This window comes from Elephantulus edwardii, unplaced genomic scaffold (assembly GCF_000299155.1).
Source record: "Elephantulus edwardii isolate Elephantulus edwardi_28Jun2011 unplaced genomic scaffold, EleEdw1.0 scaffold00012, whole genome shotgun sequence".
NCBI lineage: Eukaryota > Metazoa > Chordata > Mammalia > Macroscelidea > Macroscelididae > Elephantulus > Elephantulus edwardii.
Genome location: NW_006399762.1, coordinates 14,644,447 through 14,658,771, shown reverse-complemented (window position 1 = coordinate 14,658,771; position 14,325 = coordinate 14,644,447). Strand labels below are relative to the sequence as shown.

At 37.2% G+C, this 14,325-nt stretch overlaps 1 protein-coding gene across 1 annotated transcript in view; it reads right to left on the bottom strand.

Annotated features, from left to right (window-relative positions):
* Positions 1–14,325, bottom strand: part of NDST4 (N-deacetylase/N-sulfotransferase (heparan glucosaminyl) 4) — a 697,622-nt gene that overhangs the window by 515,870 nt on the left and 167,427 nt on the right. The window lies entirely within an intron of this gene.

Below are 14,325 nucleotides of genomic sequence, written 5' to 3'. Positions count from 1 at the left end.
TCTGTTATCTAAATGTGTTCTGTTGTACATAGGATTTTCAGAGGCCTGCTATTTCAGAAGTGGATGGCCAATCCTTCTTCCTAGTCTGTCTCAATGTGAATGTTCCGATTTAGAGAAGTATCAGACAGACCAGCAAGTTAGATAATATGAGAATTTAAAAACAATTCTTCACAATAATGAGATTTAGAAACAGAAAATCAAAAAGGATAGAGAAGTAATTTATGCACTAAAAATAAGACCCTACCATATCACTGGTAAGGCATAAGTCAACTTGTTTAGCATCTGGAAGTTGGACAGTGAATAAGACTGGCAGAAGAAGAATTGGTGATTTTGATCTGTGGTGCGTGAGAAGAGCATTGACAATTCCATAGCCTGCTAATAGGACAAATAGATCTGTCATTACGAAAGTTAAAACCAGGGTATTCCTTGGAGGAAGAAACTGGATCTCATATACTTTGCGCACGTTGTCCGGAGAGGGCAGTTTTTGGAGAAAGAAATCATGGTTTGAAAGAGAGGAAAGTCATCAATCAGATGAATTGACACAGTGACTGTGACAATGGGCTCAGGTGTATTCAAAATGATACGGTTGGCTTCTGCTACAGTATTAAGATTAAAATTCATTGTCAGTGTTAATATGAGCCGTACTCAACTCGAGGGCACACAACAACAACAACAACTTTATCACTTATAATGCTGAGTCGCAGAGAGGAAGTGTGTATTAGATCTGTAAGAAACAGAATTCTTTGTAGAGAGGGACATCTGAAAAGACACAAGATCTTTTCTTGGGTGTAACTATCCCAACTAATGACAGTATTTCATGAGTGTTTCACATTGAGAAAAATTGGAAGGTGGAGCAAAATAGTTTATTAATGTAACTTATACAATTAAGCTTACATCTTGAGCAAGGCACATGGAAAATATTTATAAGTCTGTGGTAAAGGTACCAGTTGTTTTTATGTTCCATCGAGTTGCGTGCAACTCATAGCAACCCCATGTACAATAGCTCTAACCATTACCACAGTTACTGAATCATTCTATCTCATTTAGGGTCTTCCTCTTCTGTGCTGTTCCTCCAAAGCGTGATGTCCCTAAGGACTGATCCCTTCTTGCAACATGTTCAGAGTATGTAAGGCAAAGCCTCAGAATCCTTGCCTTCAAGGAGCATCCTGGTTTAACCCTCTCTAGGACAAACTTGTTCATTCTCTTAGCAGTCCATGATATATTCAATATTCTTCTCCAAAACCACAGCTCATAGGCATCAATTTTCCTTCTATCATCCCTAGTCATTGCTCAGCTCTCTGATAGATAGCAACTGATTGCAAAGACCGTGGACAGTATCAGGCACACCTTAGCCTCCAGTCTGACATCGTTGCTCTTCAGTACTTTGGAGTGGTCTCTGACAGCAGACTTTGCCAACACAATATCTTTTAATTTCCTGGCTGCTGGTGCCACAAGTGTTGATTATGGAGCCAAGCAAACTAAAGCTGTCAACAATCTCAGTCTCTTCACCATCCATCACGAAGCTGCCAATTGGCCGAGTGGTGAGAATCTTTGTTTTCTTGATATTGATATTGAGCTTTCAATCAATATTAAAGGCTGCAGTCCTTGACCTTCTGCAACAATCACTTCAGGTGTTCCTCAGTTTCAGCAAAGAGTTGTGTCATCTGCATAATGTATAGTTGGTGAGTCTTCCTCCAATTCTAAAGCCACATTTCTCCTCATAGAGCCCAGCCTCCAGGATAATCTATTCTTCATATGGATTGAAAATGTATGGAGATAGGATGCATCCCTGGTGTACACCCTTCCCAATTTTAAACCATGTAGTGTTCTTTGCTCTGTTCTGACGACTGCCTCCTGGTTCAAGGATATTATGTAAAACATTCCAATAAGAGTGGGAGAAAAAAGTTTAGCTGCAAATAGACTAAAAAGGTCAAAGAATGTTTTATTTTATTTGCTGTTTTGGCTTTTTTTAAGGCAGGTATGCAGTTAACCATTTACAGTATGTTAATTAGTCTAAGATAAAATGATCCTTTAAATGGAATAAGATTGAAAATTTAAAAGTGGGAATGATATTTCAAAGTAAACATGATGTAATAAGAGCATAGATTGAGAACAAGAGACATCTCTTACTCTGATATTTCAGTTTGTTGTTGTTGTGTGCTGTTCATTCAGAACCAACCCACAGCTGACTCTTCAACAGGTTTTCAGAGGCAGTGAATTGGAGATAATTATCCATCCTTCTCTTGTGAAGTAACTGGTGGATTAGAACCATGTGCCTTCTTACCACTTGGCAACTAGAGCTCCCTAATATTTCAGTTTAAAAAGGAATAATTTGCATATATTTCTATATGCTTTATTCATGGAAAGTATTATCTTATATACATTAGTTAGGTGGCATGCTGAAATTTAAAGTTATTTCATAGAAAAACACACAAAATAGGTTACTACTATCTTTGAAAAAAATGAATATAATTACAAGAAAATATATCTTAGGAGCACAGCTGGAATTATATACTCATCACTTACTTCTATAATATTGTTTTCCTGAGAAGAATTTTATTTAATAGTAGATAATGGTAGAGAAAGAAGATTTTTAAATTATGGGTGTGCTAGAGAAAGAAACAGAAGGATATTGTACTAAACATCACTGCAAGATACTTCGATTAAACAAACATGTACCAAGTGAGAATATGGGAAAATTAAAATGGGAAAAGATGTTGTTCAGAGAGTGAAATATTAGAATCTTTCTGTGAATTTAATAAATATCAAATGCTTACTCTGGGTGTAAGTGGCTACAGAAGAGTGAAGATGAAACATTTAGAATTAATGTGGATAGAAAATTAAGAGCTTAAGTCATCTTCCACACATCAAAACATATGAATTAAAAAATGCAAAAATCTAAAACTCTTTTGCAAAGATACACAGTACGTTTTGATTGAGTCTAAAATCATCTAGTTAGCTTCTCATATAACTAATGTAGCTGGTACACTGCAATGGATCAGAAATCTAGAGGCCATCTACAGTAGGAAGTTGACGTCCAATTAAAAATTTATAATGGAAGTAGGAATTACAATGGAGAGAATAACTGTAAGAGAGCTGAAAATGTTCAAGATATGTTTGTTGTTGTTGTTATGTGCCATCGAGTCGTTTGCGACTCATAGCGACCCTATGTACAAGAGCCCTAAATGCCATTCTATCCTGTGCCAACCTGACCATCTCAAACACACTCATTCTCACCACTCCAGTCACAGAATCAATCCATCTCATCGAAGGTCTTCCTCTCCTGCGCTGCCCCTCCGCTCTGCCAAATATGATGTCCCTCTCCAAGGACTAGTCCCTCCTTACAACATGTCCAAAATATGTCAGATCAAGCTGCAGAATCCTTGACTCCAAGGAGCATTCTGGCTGTTAGAAGACCATGGAATTGGTTGAGATCTATGTTCCTAATAGGCCTAACGCTCAAGCCAGAAATTGAAAACAAATGAAATTTATTTCTCATGATGTTGTTGTTTTTAGATGCTGTTGAGTTCATTCTAACTCAAACTGACCTTATGAATAACTATTTTGAACTTTGCTCTATCTTGTGCTTTCCTCATGGTCTCTGTTGTCATGCAAGATGACTCTGACTCATCTCAATATCACGTAAACAGAGCAAAAGACACTGCCTGATCTTGCATTTCCTCATAATCTCTGTTAATTATTGCAGTCATAGGTCAACACAGTTCATTGAGGTTCTTCCTATATTTTTTGCAGAGCCTCTTCTCCTACAAGTAGACTGGCCCCTTCTGATAACATGTCCAAAGGACATAAGAGGGACTCACATCATTGTTGCTACTTTCTGTACTTGAAGTTTTTTCTGTACTTAAAGCACACTGTATTTCAAGATGGATCAAGAAAATAAAACTTTTTAACTACAAATGCAGTCCCATTTTACCTCATCTTTTAATTTCTGGTTTAGTAGATCATGTCATTTTCTGAATCAAAATGTATCATGCCAATCAATTTCAGTTCACCAAAGCCTGTTGTTATGTGCCATCTAGTCTCTTGTGACTCATAGGGACCCTATGTCGAATAGCCCTGAAACCTGCTCTATCCTGTGCCTACTTTACTGTCTCTGGCACACATGCTCTCATTACCCAGTCATGGAATTAATTAATCTTATCAATGGTCTTCTTTTTCTATATATCCCTCTACCCTTCCAAGCACAATGTCCCTCTCCAAGGACTGGTACCTCCTTGCAACATGTCCAGATTTTGTCATACAGAACGCTTCAGAATCCTGCCTCCAAGGATCAGCCTGGTTTTACCCTCACTACGATGAACCTATGTTCTCCTGACAGTCCATAGTATGTTCAGTACTCTTCTCCAGCTCCACATCTCAATGGCATCAATTTTCTTTCTATCATACGTAGCCATCATTCAGCTCTCTGGTGCATAGCATGAAATTGTGAAGACTATGGCCTAGATCAGGTGCTTCTTAGGCTCCAGACTGACGTAATTAATTGCTCTTCAGTACTCTGGAGAGGTCCCTGACAGCCAACTTTGCCAATACAACTCCTAGTTTGTCAATATTTATGCTTTCAATTTCTTCCTCAAAAATGTCCAATTTGTACTATTCACATTCCATGTTCCAATCACTTGTGTCTACTTGTAGATGTTCCTCCTCCTTTGTGTTTCCAATTTGAGAGTTCAGCTTCTCGTGCCATATGTTAGTCCAGTCTGTGTTCTATTGTACATAGGCGTTTCGAAGACCAGTTACTTCAGAAGTGGATGGAAAATTATTCTCACCAGTCTATCTTTTAGATGCTCAGCTTTAGAACAATGTTTTAAAGGCAAGTATTTTATCCAAACAAGCAAATGAGAGACACTATCATATATGCACCAACAACCAGAGCCAAAGAGGAGGAGATAGAAGATTACTACCAACTTTTACAGTTGGAAATCAATTGAAAATTCATCCTATTTGGATTAGTAATAAAAGGTGACTGGAATGCAAAAGTTAAGGGCAAGGGAGAAGGATTAATAGTCATGAACACGTACTTGATGACAGAAATGGGACTGGGTATAGGATGATAGAATTTTGTACAATCAACGATTTATTCATTGAAAATAACTTTTATAAGAAACACAAATCACAACTATACATGCAGATCTCACCTAAAGATTTATAGGAACAGGAGTATGATTTTTACATCTGTGGAAAAAAATCATTGGCAAACCTCAATATCAGCTATGAAAACTAGAACAAATGCTGGTTTCGGAACAGACTATCATCAACTACTCATATTCAAGTTAAAATTAAAGTTTAAGAAAACTGAAAACAAATCCACAAACACCAAACTCTGACCTTGAGTCTAACTCACTTGAGATTAAATACCACGCTTTCACCACTAATGAGTGAAGACAAGATGATCTGTCAAAAGATTTCAAGAATACCATCCATGAAGAATGAAAAAGGACAAAGACAGAGGAGGAAGAAAAGATCAAGGGGGATGTCAGAAGAAATTCTGAATATTGCCCTTGTTGTTGTTGTTATGTGTCATTGAGTTGCTTGCAACTCATAGTGACCCCTATGTACAAGAGCCCTAAATGCCGTTCTGTCCTGTGCCAACCTCGCCGTCTCAAACACACTCATTCCCACCACTCCACTCATAGAATCAATCCATCTCATCGAGGATCTTCCTCTCTTGCGCTGTCCCTTCACTGTCCCAAACATGATGTCCCTATCCAAAGACCAGTTCCTCCTTGCAACATGCCCAAAGTATGTCTGTCAGATGAAGCTTAAGAATCCTTGACTTCAGGGAGCATTCTGGCTTCATCCTCTCCAGGACAAACACAGAATGTGGAAATTATCAAACAATATCACTGATATCACATGCAAGTAAGATTCTGCTGAAAATTATCCAAAAATGTTTGAAACAATATGTCAACAGAGAACTGCCAGATATGTGGGATGGATTTAGAAGAGGTCGTGGTATTAGGGATATTATAGCTAATGTTAGATGGATCTTAGCAGAAAGCAGAGAATACCAGAAGAATGTCTATCTGTGTTTCATTGACTATGCAATGGCTTTTGACTATGTGGATCACAACAAGCTATGGCTGACTCTGAGAAGAATGGGTATCCTTTAATCGTGCTAATGCGAAACCTATCCTTGGACCAAGAGGCAGTCGTCAGAACAGAGCAGGGAGACACTGGATGGTTCAAAAACAAGAAAGGGGTCCTTCTGGGATGTATTTTTGTCTTCATACCTTTTCAGTCTGTATGCAGAACAGATCATCTGAGATGCTGGGCTGTACAAGGAGTAATGTAGTATCAAGATTGGTGGAAGAATCATGAACAACCTGCATTATGCAGATGACACAGCACTGCTTGCTGAAACTGAGGAGGACCTGAAGAGCTTGCCACAGAAAGTCAAGGACTACAGTCTTCAATATGGATTGAAGCTCAATATCAAGAAAACAAAGATTCTCACCACTGGGTGAACTGGAAGCATCAATATGGATGGTGAAGAGATTGAGATAGTTAACAGTTTTAATTTACTTGGCTCCACAGTCAACACTCTTGGAAACAGCAGCCAGGAAACCAGTAGATGAATCGCATTGGGAAAATCAGCTGTGAGGGACCTCTCAAGAGTACTGAAGAGCAATGATGTCAGGCTGGAGACTAAGGTGCGACTGATCCAGTCTATGGTCTTTGCAATTATGTGCTATGCATCAGAGAGTTGGGACAGTGAATAAGAATGATAGAAAGAGAATTGATACCTTTGAGCTCTAGTGCTGGACAAGAGTGTTGAATATACCACAGACTGCTAGGACAACAAACAGTTTTGACCTGAAGATGGTGAAGCCAGAATGCTCCTTGGAGTCAAGGATTCTGAAGCTTCGTCTAACATACTTTGGGCAATATTGCCTTAGAAAGCAAAGAAATAAAGCAAAAAAAAAGAAATCAGGAAGTTAAGAAGCTGAGCAGAAGATTTCAAAGGGTAGTTTGAGAAGACAAAGCTAAGTATTAAAATGAAATATGCAAAGAACTGAAGTAAAAAAATTTAAAAAAATTATGAACTCTGTCAACTTTTCTTAAGCTGATGGAACTGAGGAACAAATTCAAGTCCTGAGTGGTAAGAATACTGTGGGAAGAATATTGAATGTTTCAAGAAGTATAAAAAAAAAAGTATCCAAAGAAGAGTGAGGGAGTACGTATAATCACTGAAACAAAAATAATTGACTTACACAGAAAAATTTCATTAAACAGCTTAGGGAAAAGAAGCAATGGTGATTAAAGAGGAAGTGCAAGCTGCTCTGAAGGAATTGGCAAAAGAGAAGACCGCAGGAATTGATGAAATTATGATAGATCTATTTCAACAAACAGATGGTTGCTCTAGATGTCAGATATATTTCAAAAAAACAGATGGCTGCCCTAGATGTACTCACAATCTAACTCAGGTTGTGCCAGGAAATCTGGAAAATAACTACCTGGCCAACTGCCTGGAAGAGATTCATATTTATAAACATTCCAAAAAAAGACCATTCAAAAGAATGTGGAAATTATCAAACAATATCACATGTAAGCAAAAATCTGCTGAAGATTATCCAAAAATAACTGAGACAGTACATTGACAGGACTGCCAGAAATATAAGCCAGTTTTAGAAGAGGCCATATCATTAGGAACATTATAACCAATGTTAGATGGATCTTGGCTAAAATCTGTGTTTCATTGACTATTCAAGGTCACTTAACTGTGTGAATCACAACAAATTATGGCTAAAATTGAGAAGAATAAGAATCCTAGAACACCTCATTGTGCTTCTGTGAAACTGATTCTTGGACCAGGAAGCAGTCATCAGAGCAGAGCAAGGAAAGGAGAGGGATTTGGCTTTTCTCCATACCTTTTAAATCTATATGTGAAACAGATCATCTGAGTGGCTGGATTTTATGAGGAAGAATGTGGCATAAGGATCGGAGTGAGATTCATCAACAACCTACATTATGCAGATGATACAATCTTGCTTACCGAAACTGAAGATAAGGGCGTTAAATATTTGTACCACCCAAATGAAGTGTTTGTTTTGTGAAAGGTCAAGGACAACAATCTTCAATATATATGTCTTGGAAAGGGTGCGGCCAGAGTGCTCTTTAGAGCTAAAGATTATGTGGCCTTGCTTCACACATATCAGGTATGTTGTTAGGAGGGGTTATTCTTTGGAGAGGGAAATGATGTTCAGAAAGGTGAAGCATCATTGAAGAAGAGGAAGACCCCCGACCATGTGTATTGACATGGTGACTACCTCAACGGTCTTAGTGTGTTAGGAGGTGTGAGCATGGCACAGTGTAGGGCATGATCCAGATCGGTTGTTTGTAGGGTTGCCATGAGTTGTACTTGACTTGAGGGCATCTACCAACCACTAACAACAACAAAAAGATAAAATTATGCTGAACATTTAATTAAAATGATACAATGGTTTATTGGTTTTAATTGTGATTTGTATGAAATTATCTCAGAGATACTATATATTATTAAAGTTTGATATCTTCCAAATCCTTATGCTTGAGCTTACTCCTTCACAAGAGCATGTAAAGATACATTTTGTTATAAAAGTTTGACCTTTGGTGCAAAACAGTAACAACCATTATTTATAAAATGAGTTATTATGGGTTTTTTTCTCTTTTCAAAAGATAATTTTTTATAGTATTTTTGATCTTTGGCCTATAAATAAATAAATAGTGTTAATTTTGTAAGCATCTCATCTATTATTTTGTCATACTGTAGTGGGTTGCCTGTTGCTGTGGTACAGGACTCTACGTGCTGGTATTTCAAATACAAATAGAATTATCCATTGTTCACAGGTTTCAGTTGAGATTCCACATGAACTTAGAAGAGTAAGCAGTATTGACAAGCCACTTCTGAAAGAAATGGCCAGTTAAAAGTTTATAAATACTATTTAATAAGGTCTCAGGAGATGAAATCTTACTTTGAAGACAGGCTCTTCAAACAAATTCTAGTTTGGCACAGATGAAATAAAGTTTCAGTACCTTAATTTCATAACGGGTATACATTTGCTGATAGGAAATTACTTAAAATGAGGAGAAATAGCTAGAAATATCCATAAGCAGAAGGAAGAATCTTCCAAGTACAGATGTATAAAAACTGGAAGTTGTCAAAAATGAAATTGGATTCATAAAAATCAATATCTTAAGTGTTAGTGAACTGAAACATGCCAGGATAAACTGATCATAATAAGTTGGCAATACCATGGTACACATTGCCGGGAATGACAATGTACAGAAGAGCAACCTTGCATACATTGTTAAAAGGAACATTTAAGCATCTATTCTTATGTACAATCCTGTCACTGATAGGCTAATTTACAAAGAAGCACCAGATAATAAAATTATTTTCCAATTTGTGCACTAAACATTAAATTAAATAGCATACAATCATTATAAAAGTATTTAGGACTATTTCAATCAAAGATGAAGGTTTTATGTGTACTATTAAAGGTAAACTAAATGATTCAAATTTCCTAGCACTTTATGGAGTTTGTTTTCAATATGGCTTTTCCAGCACTGTTCAAATGTCAAAAATTCAGCTATGTAGGTGAACAGGACTATGCAAATGAGGCATGTTGGTTTATCCATCAGAGGATTAGCTATTTACCATTCCAAAAGGGAATTGGCTATTCTCAACAATGTACAAGAGGATTAGCTGGTTTCACCAATAAAAGAACTATCAGAACTGTAGAGATAGACCTCTTCCCTCGCCACCGGAAGAGATGGAATTCTTACCTCAGGCAGGGAAGATGATTCCTCCAGCCCTGTGAGATGTAGAAAACACATCAAGAAGGCTGAAGCAGTGATGGATGAATTTGAGAATTGATGTGAGATGGGACCTTAATGGAGGGGAAGCCAATAGTGGCAAGACTGAGAACTTTGATGGACAACTGTGGGGAGGCTAGTATTTGTAGGACTGAAAATTTTGTTGAACAATTGTGGGTGGGAAACCAATACTGGTAGGACTGAGAACTTGAGAACTCTTACAACTATGAGCTTGAAGCCAAGGTGCTTGCCTGTGCATTTTGGAAGCTATCTTGACTGTATTACTTTATTAGTCTGGAATATAATGTTTTTAACTCCTCCAGTATAGTTCTGTATGGTTTGAGAGCCATCACATCGGATTTTTGACCCAGACAAGCACTAAGATTGTTGTTGAGATGAGTAAAAATTGGCATGGAAGAGTGGGAACATGTCTGAATTCATGGGAATTGGTTTTGTGTTATTGATGCAGTGGGTGGGCATAGTTTCCCCCTGTGAATTGTTAAAAGGTAGATATGACACTCCTCAGTGGTCCTTCTCTTTTTACACACCTTAAAAATATCTTCTCAGTTGCTCTTGAGATGATTCCAACTCATAAACTCCATATTATTGGGAGAAAAGACACTATAATACACTTGGTGACAGTGCCAGCCATGGAAAGCCACATCCCAGTATCCTAAAGATAGCAGGTATCACTGATTGTCAACTCTAGATGCTTCCCTCGTATATTCACTGGAGCCTAAACACACACACAGCCTACTCTACCTAGTTACTGAATCTGACAAAGGCATTTACCATGCAATATGCCAGGCTATTTTTTAAAATGGCTGTCTGAGCCCATTGACTTCAATTTTTTCCACCCGACAGGGTTGTTGTTGTTTGCTTTTTCATCAAAGATAAGTAGCAGCTGATCCACGACTGGGTGGGATTATGTTAATCTTGTGTATGAAGTCAGTGGTCTGTCCATTTGCTGTATAGAGGTAACCGACCATGGTAGACAGTGTTTGGCGGGTTTCCCTGATTAAAACAAACTTGAGAGCAGGAGTGGCATCCACTTCCAAAATAGCTTGCCTCAAGAAACTCTAAGAACTTGGAGAAATGATGAAAGTTATACAATTGTTCAGGTCTTTTTTGTTCATAGGGTCACTATGAGTTGTCTACAACTCAAGGGCACTTAACAACAACAACATGAGGTCAACAATATCTTTTGAATGGGAATATATCTGGTGGCCTAGTGGTAAGGAATTTCGTTTGCAACCCAAAGGTAAATGGTTCGAATCTACCAGCTGTCCTATAGAAAAAAGGACAATCTCCTCCTGTGGATTTAACTACCTCTGAAAAACCCATTACAGGGTTAGCTATGGATTGGTTACAGACCAATGGTATATATGCAAATAAAGGATGTACTAATATAGGAATTGGTCAATCTTTCCATCTTACCAGGTTTAAACTGACCAAGGTTAGAGGCAGAGGATGAGAGTCTCACTACCAACAAGACAGAAACAGAGTGCAATATATATGTGTATATATATGTATATGTATGTATGTATTATATATGTATTAATATATATATGTATGTATATATGTATGTATGTATGTATCAGAGACTTAGATGAAAGCGACAGCATAAGAAAATCAGAGACCAATGTGAGATAGTGCTGAACAAGTAGAACCATGTCAAACAATCAGAGTTAGTGCTACATACAGTGCCTTTGCCTAAGTTTGCTGGAGGACTGTGAGAGAGATGCAGTGATTGGCAAAGCGCTTTGTTCTAAGAGAGCTCTGTAACACTGTCCTGAAGCCTTAGGTGTGAAGGTCAAGGATACTTGTGAGTCCACCTGAGAAGCTGTCCTGAGTTAAGAATGATATCCAGTTTGCAGACTAACTGTAAGTGTTACTTCCTCCATAAGATCCATAATCATGGGATTTGGGCCTATGAGTTTTGTGTGGCGACTATAGCATATTAAGAATCCATAGAAAAAAAAAAAAAAGAATCCATAGCAAAGCAACAAAAACCCTGGGAGAGGAAGCTGGTATTAGAATGGTGATCTCATTGGAATAAATTTTGTGTTTTAAATGTTATTGATGAGGCTTCTCCCTCCTTGTGGAGTTATTTGAAGTAATGCTGCCACATTGCCCACATTCTTTATACAATATTTACACTGGTGTATTTCTGTGAGGTACATGATTTCTCCCACGGCTGTCCAATTTGAGGACTTTCCATCAGTGTAGACACATTGGCATCTAGCAACAACAAAAAAATAAAACAGTTTAATCTAAACTTTCTTAGAACTGCATTGCAGTCTGAGACATTTTGTTTTCAATTTTTCTTCTCTTTCTTTGTAACATGGACTACGCAGCATCAGAATTTGACTATTATTACCACTTTCTCTCTCTCTGCAACCCAGTAAATATCTTGTCTAATTCAGATTTGACAAGTCTTCCTTAAAACATCTAAAATAGCATTATAGTATTTACATAACAAGACTACTAGCAGTTTTTATCTTTTCTTAATTTTCACAAGATTATTAGATTCAAATGCAGGGAAGTATTATGATTATAAGGTGTAACTTCTATAATTTCATTTAATCACTACTTTAAAATTCGTGGTGTTGTTGTTTTGTGCTGTTGAGTCACCTGCGATTCACAGAGACCCTATGTACAACAGTTCTGAAGCCTTTCCTGTTCTGAACCAGTTTCATTGTCTCGAAGACACCTACCTCCATTTAAACTTCATAAATACACCATATATATTTTATATTGTCTATTATATGACTTGACAGAACATTCTGCTACTGTTGTTGTTCTGTACTGTTTTGTTGGAACTGACCCATAGCTGATATTCCGGTGGGTTTTCAAAGGCAATAAGTCATACAAAAGGAGATTTCCCATTCTTCTCCAAAACAGCACATGGATTTGAACCACATGAGTTTGGGATTGCAGCACACAGCTTCTCACCCCTAGAACACCAGACCTCCATATAATAACAACTTCATGTTCTGGAGCTCTGGTGGCATATAGTCAATAAGGAGTTTTTATGGGAAACCCAAAATCTTATCTTTCTGGTGGTGCAAACCCAACAGTAACTCAGCGGAAGAAAGATGGGTGAGTTCTTCACATGTAATTTACAGCCTTCAAAACCAAAAGTAAGATCATTTATGAGTCAGTTCCAAGTGGATAATAATAACTTGAATTGAGGTAATTGTAGGATACAATATATGAGATTAAGGAATCTACATTGATATAATATTTGGGGGGAAAACGTGCATAATACAAACAAAAGATGTAAGATAAAAGATATTTCGTTAGGCAATATTTTAATATATGATGTATGTGAATACCAGAAAACAATCCTGTAAACTGTAACAAGATCACATCTGTTTTGAATGATGGATAAAGTTTTAGGATTGAAAGTAGTTCTCTATGACTAGATAACCTGGTGAAGACTTATGAGAATAAAAACATCATGTGAACAATCTCAACAACTTAACTCACTTCCATTGAGTGCGAACCAAGTGATAGCTGACCCTCAAGCAGGTTTTCAGAGACTTTAAGTCTCATTGAAGGAGATGGTCCCCTTTTCTCTAGTGGAGCAGCTGGGTCTTTGAATTGCTTGCCTTTGAGTGGGCAGTGTAACTCCCACCCACTAGGAAAGGTAAATTCAAATTAAAAAAAAAAGAGGAAATAAACTATGTAGAAGTGTGTGACATGCTATAGAACAGTAATGAAGAATGCACTATTAGAAATAGAATCTGCAATCACTATTAAATATGGAGATCAAAATACATGCTGTGGTTTTTAAAATGTCATGGGATGTTTTTAGCTTAGTTTAGTTTTAAGAGTACTTATTAAAATCTTTAATTAGTCAGATTTTATTCTATGCATGTCCCTATCTGGACTACTAGTTACAGAGTAAGACTATCAGCATATGGGTGAGCATGCTGCGAATGATTAAACATACTGATTGGATCTATTATGTGTGGAGAGAGCAATAATACGTTGGTGGCTAGCATCATGTTCAATGCCTCTTTTGTCAGTTGCAAACCAAAGATGTTAACGAAAGATCTGACTCATTATATGAAAGCCAATTATAGAATTCTGCTTATAATGGAAAATGCCATTACCAGCAAAGATACAGAAAAATAAAGACAGCATAAATTTCATTTTGCCTATGTCACTATATGCAAACCAAGATAACTGACACAATAAACATCTGAATAGTTAATATTGGAAACAAAGATTCAAATGAATGCTTGCATTGTTTGCTTTGATTGTTTAGGATATATAATAGTTTTGATGGTGATAGGGTGATAAAACAATAAATTAAATGTAAATGGCAGTTGTGTTCTTTATTTTTAAAAAATCCAGGTATCAAACAAGAAATTGGAAAAATATCTGCAAAAGACTCAAGCAAGACTCACACCTCACTCCATACACAAAAACCAACTCAAGGTGGATCATGGACCTAGGACTAAAACCAAGGACTAAAAACTTCATTACAGAAAAGCTAGG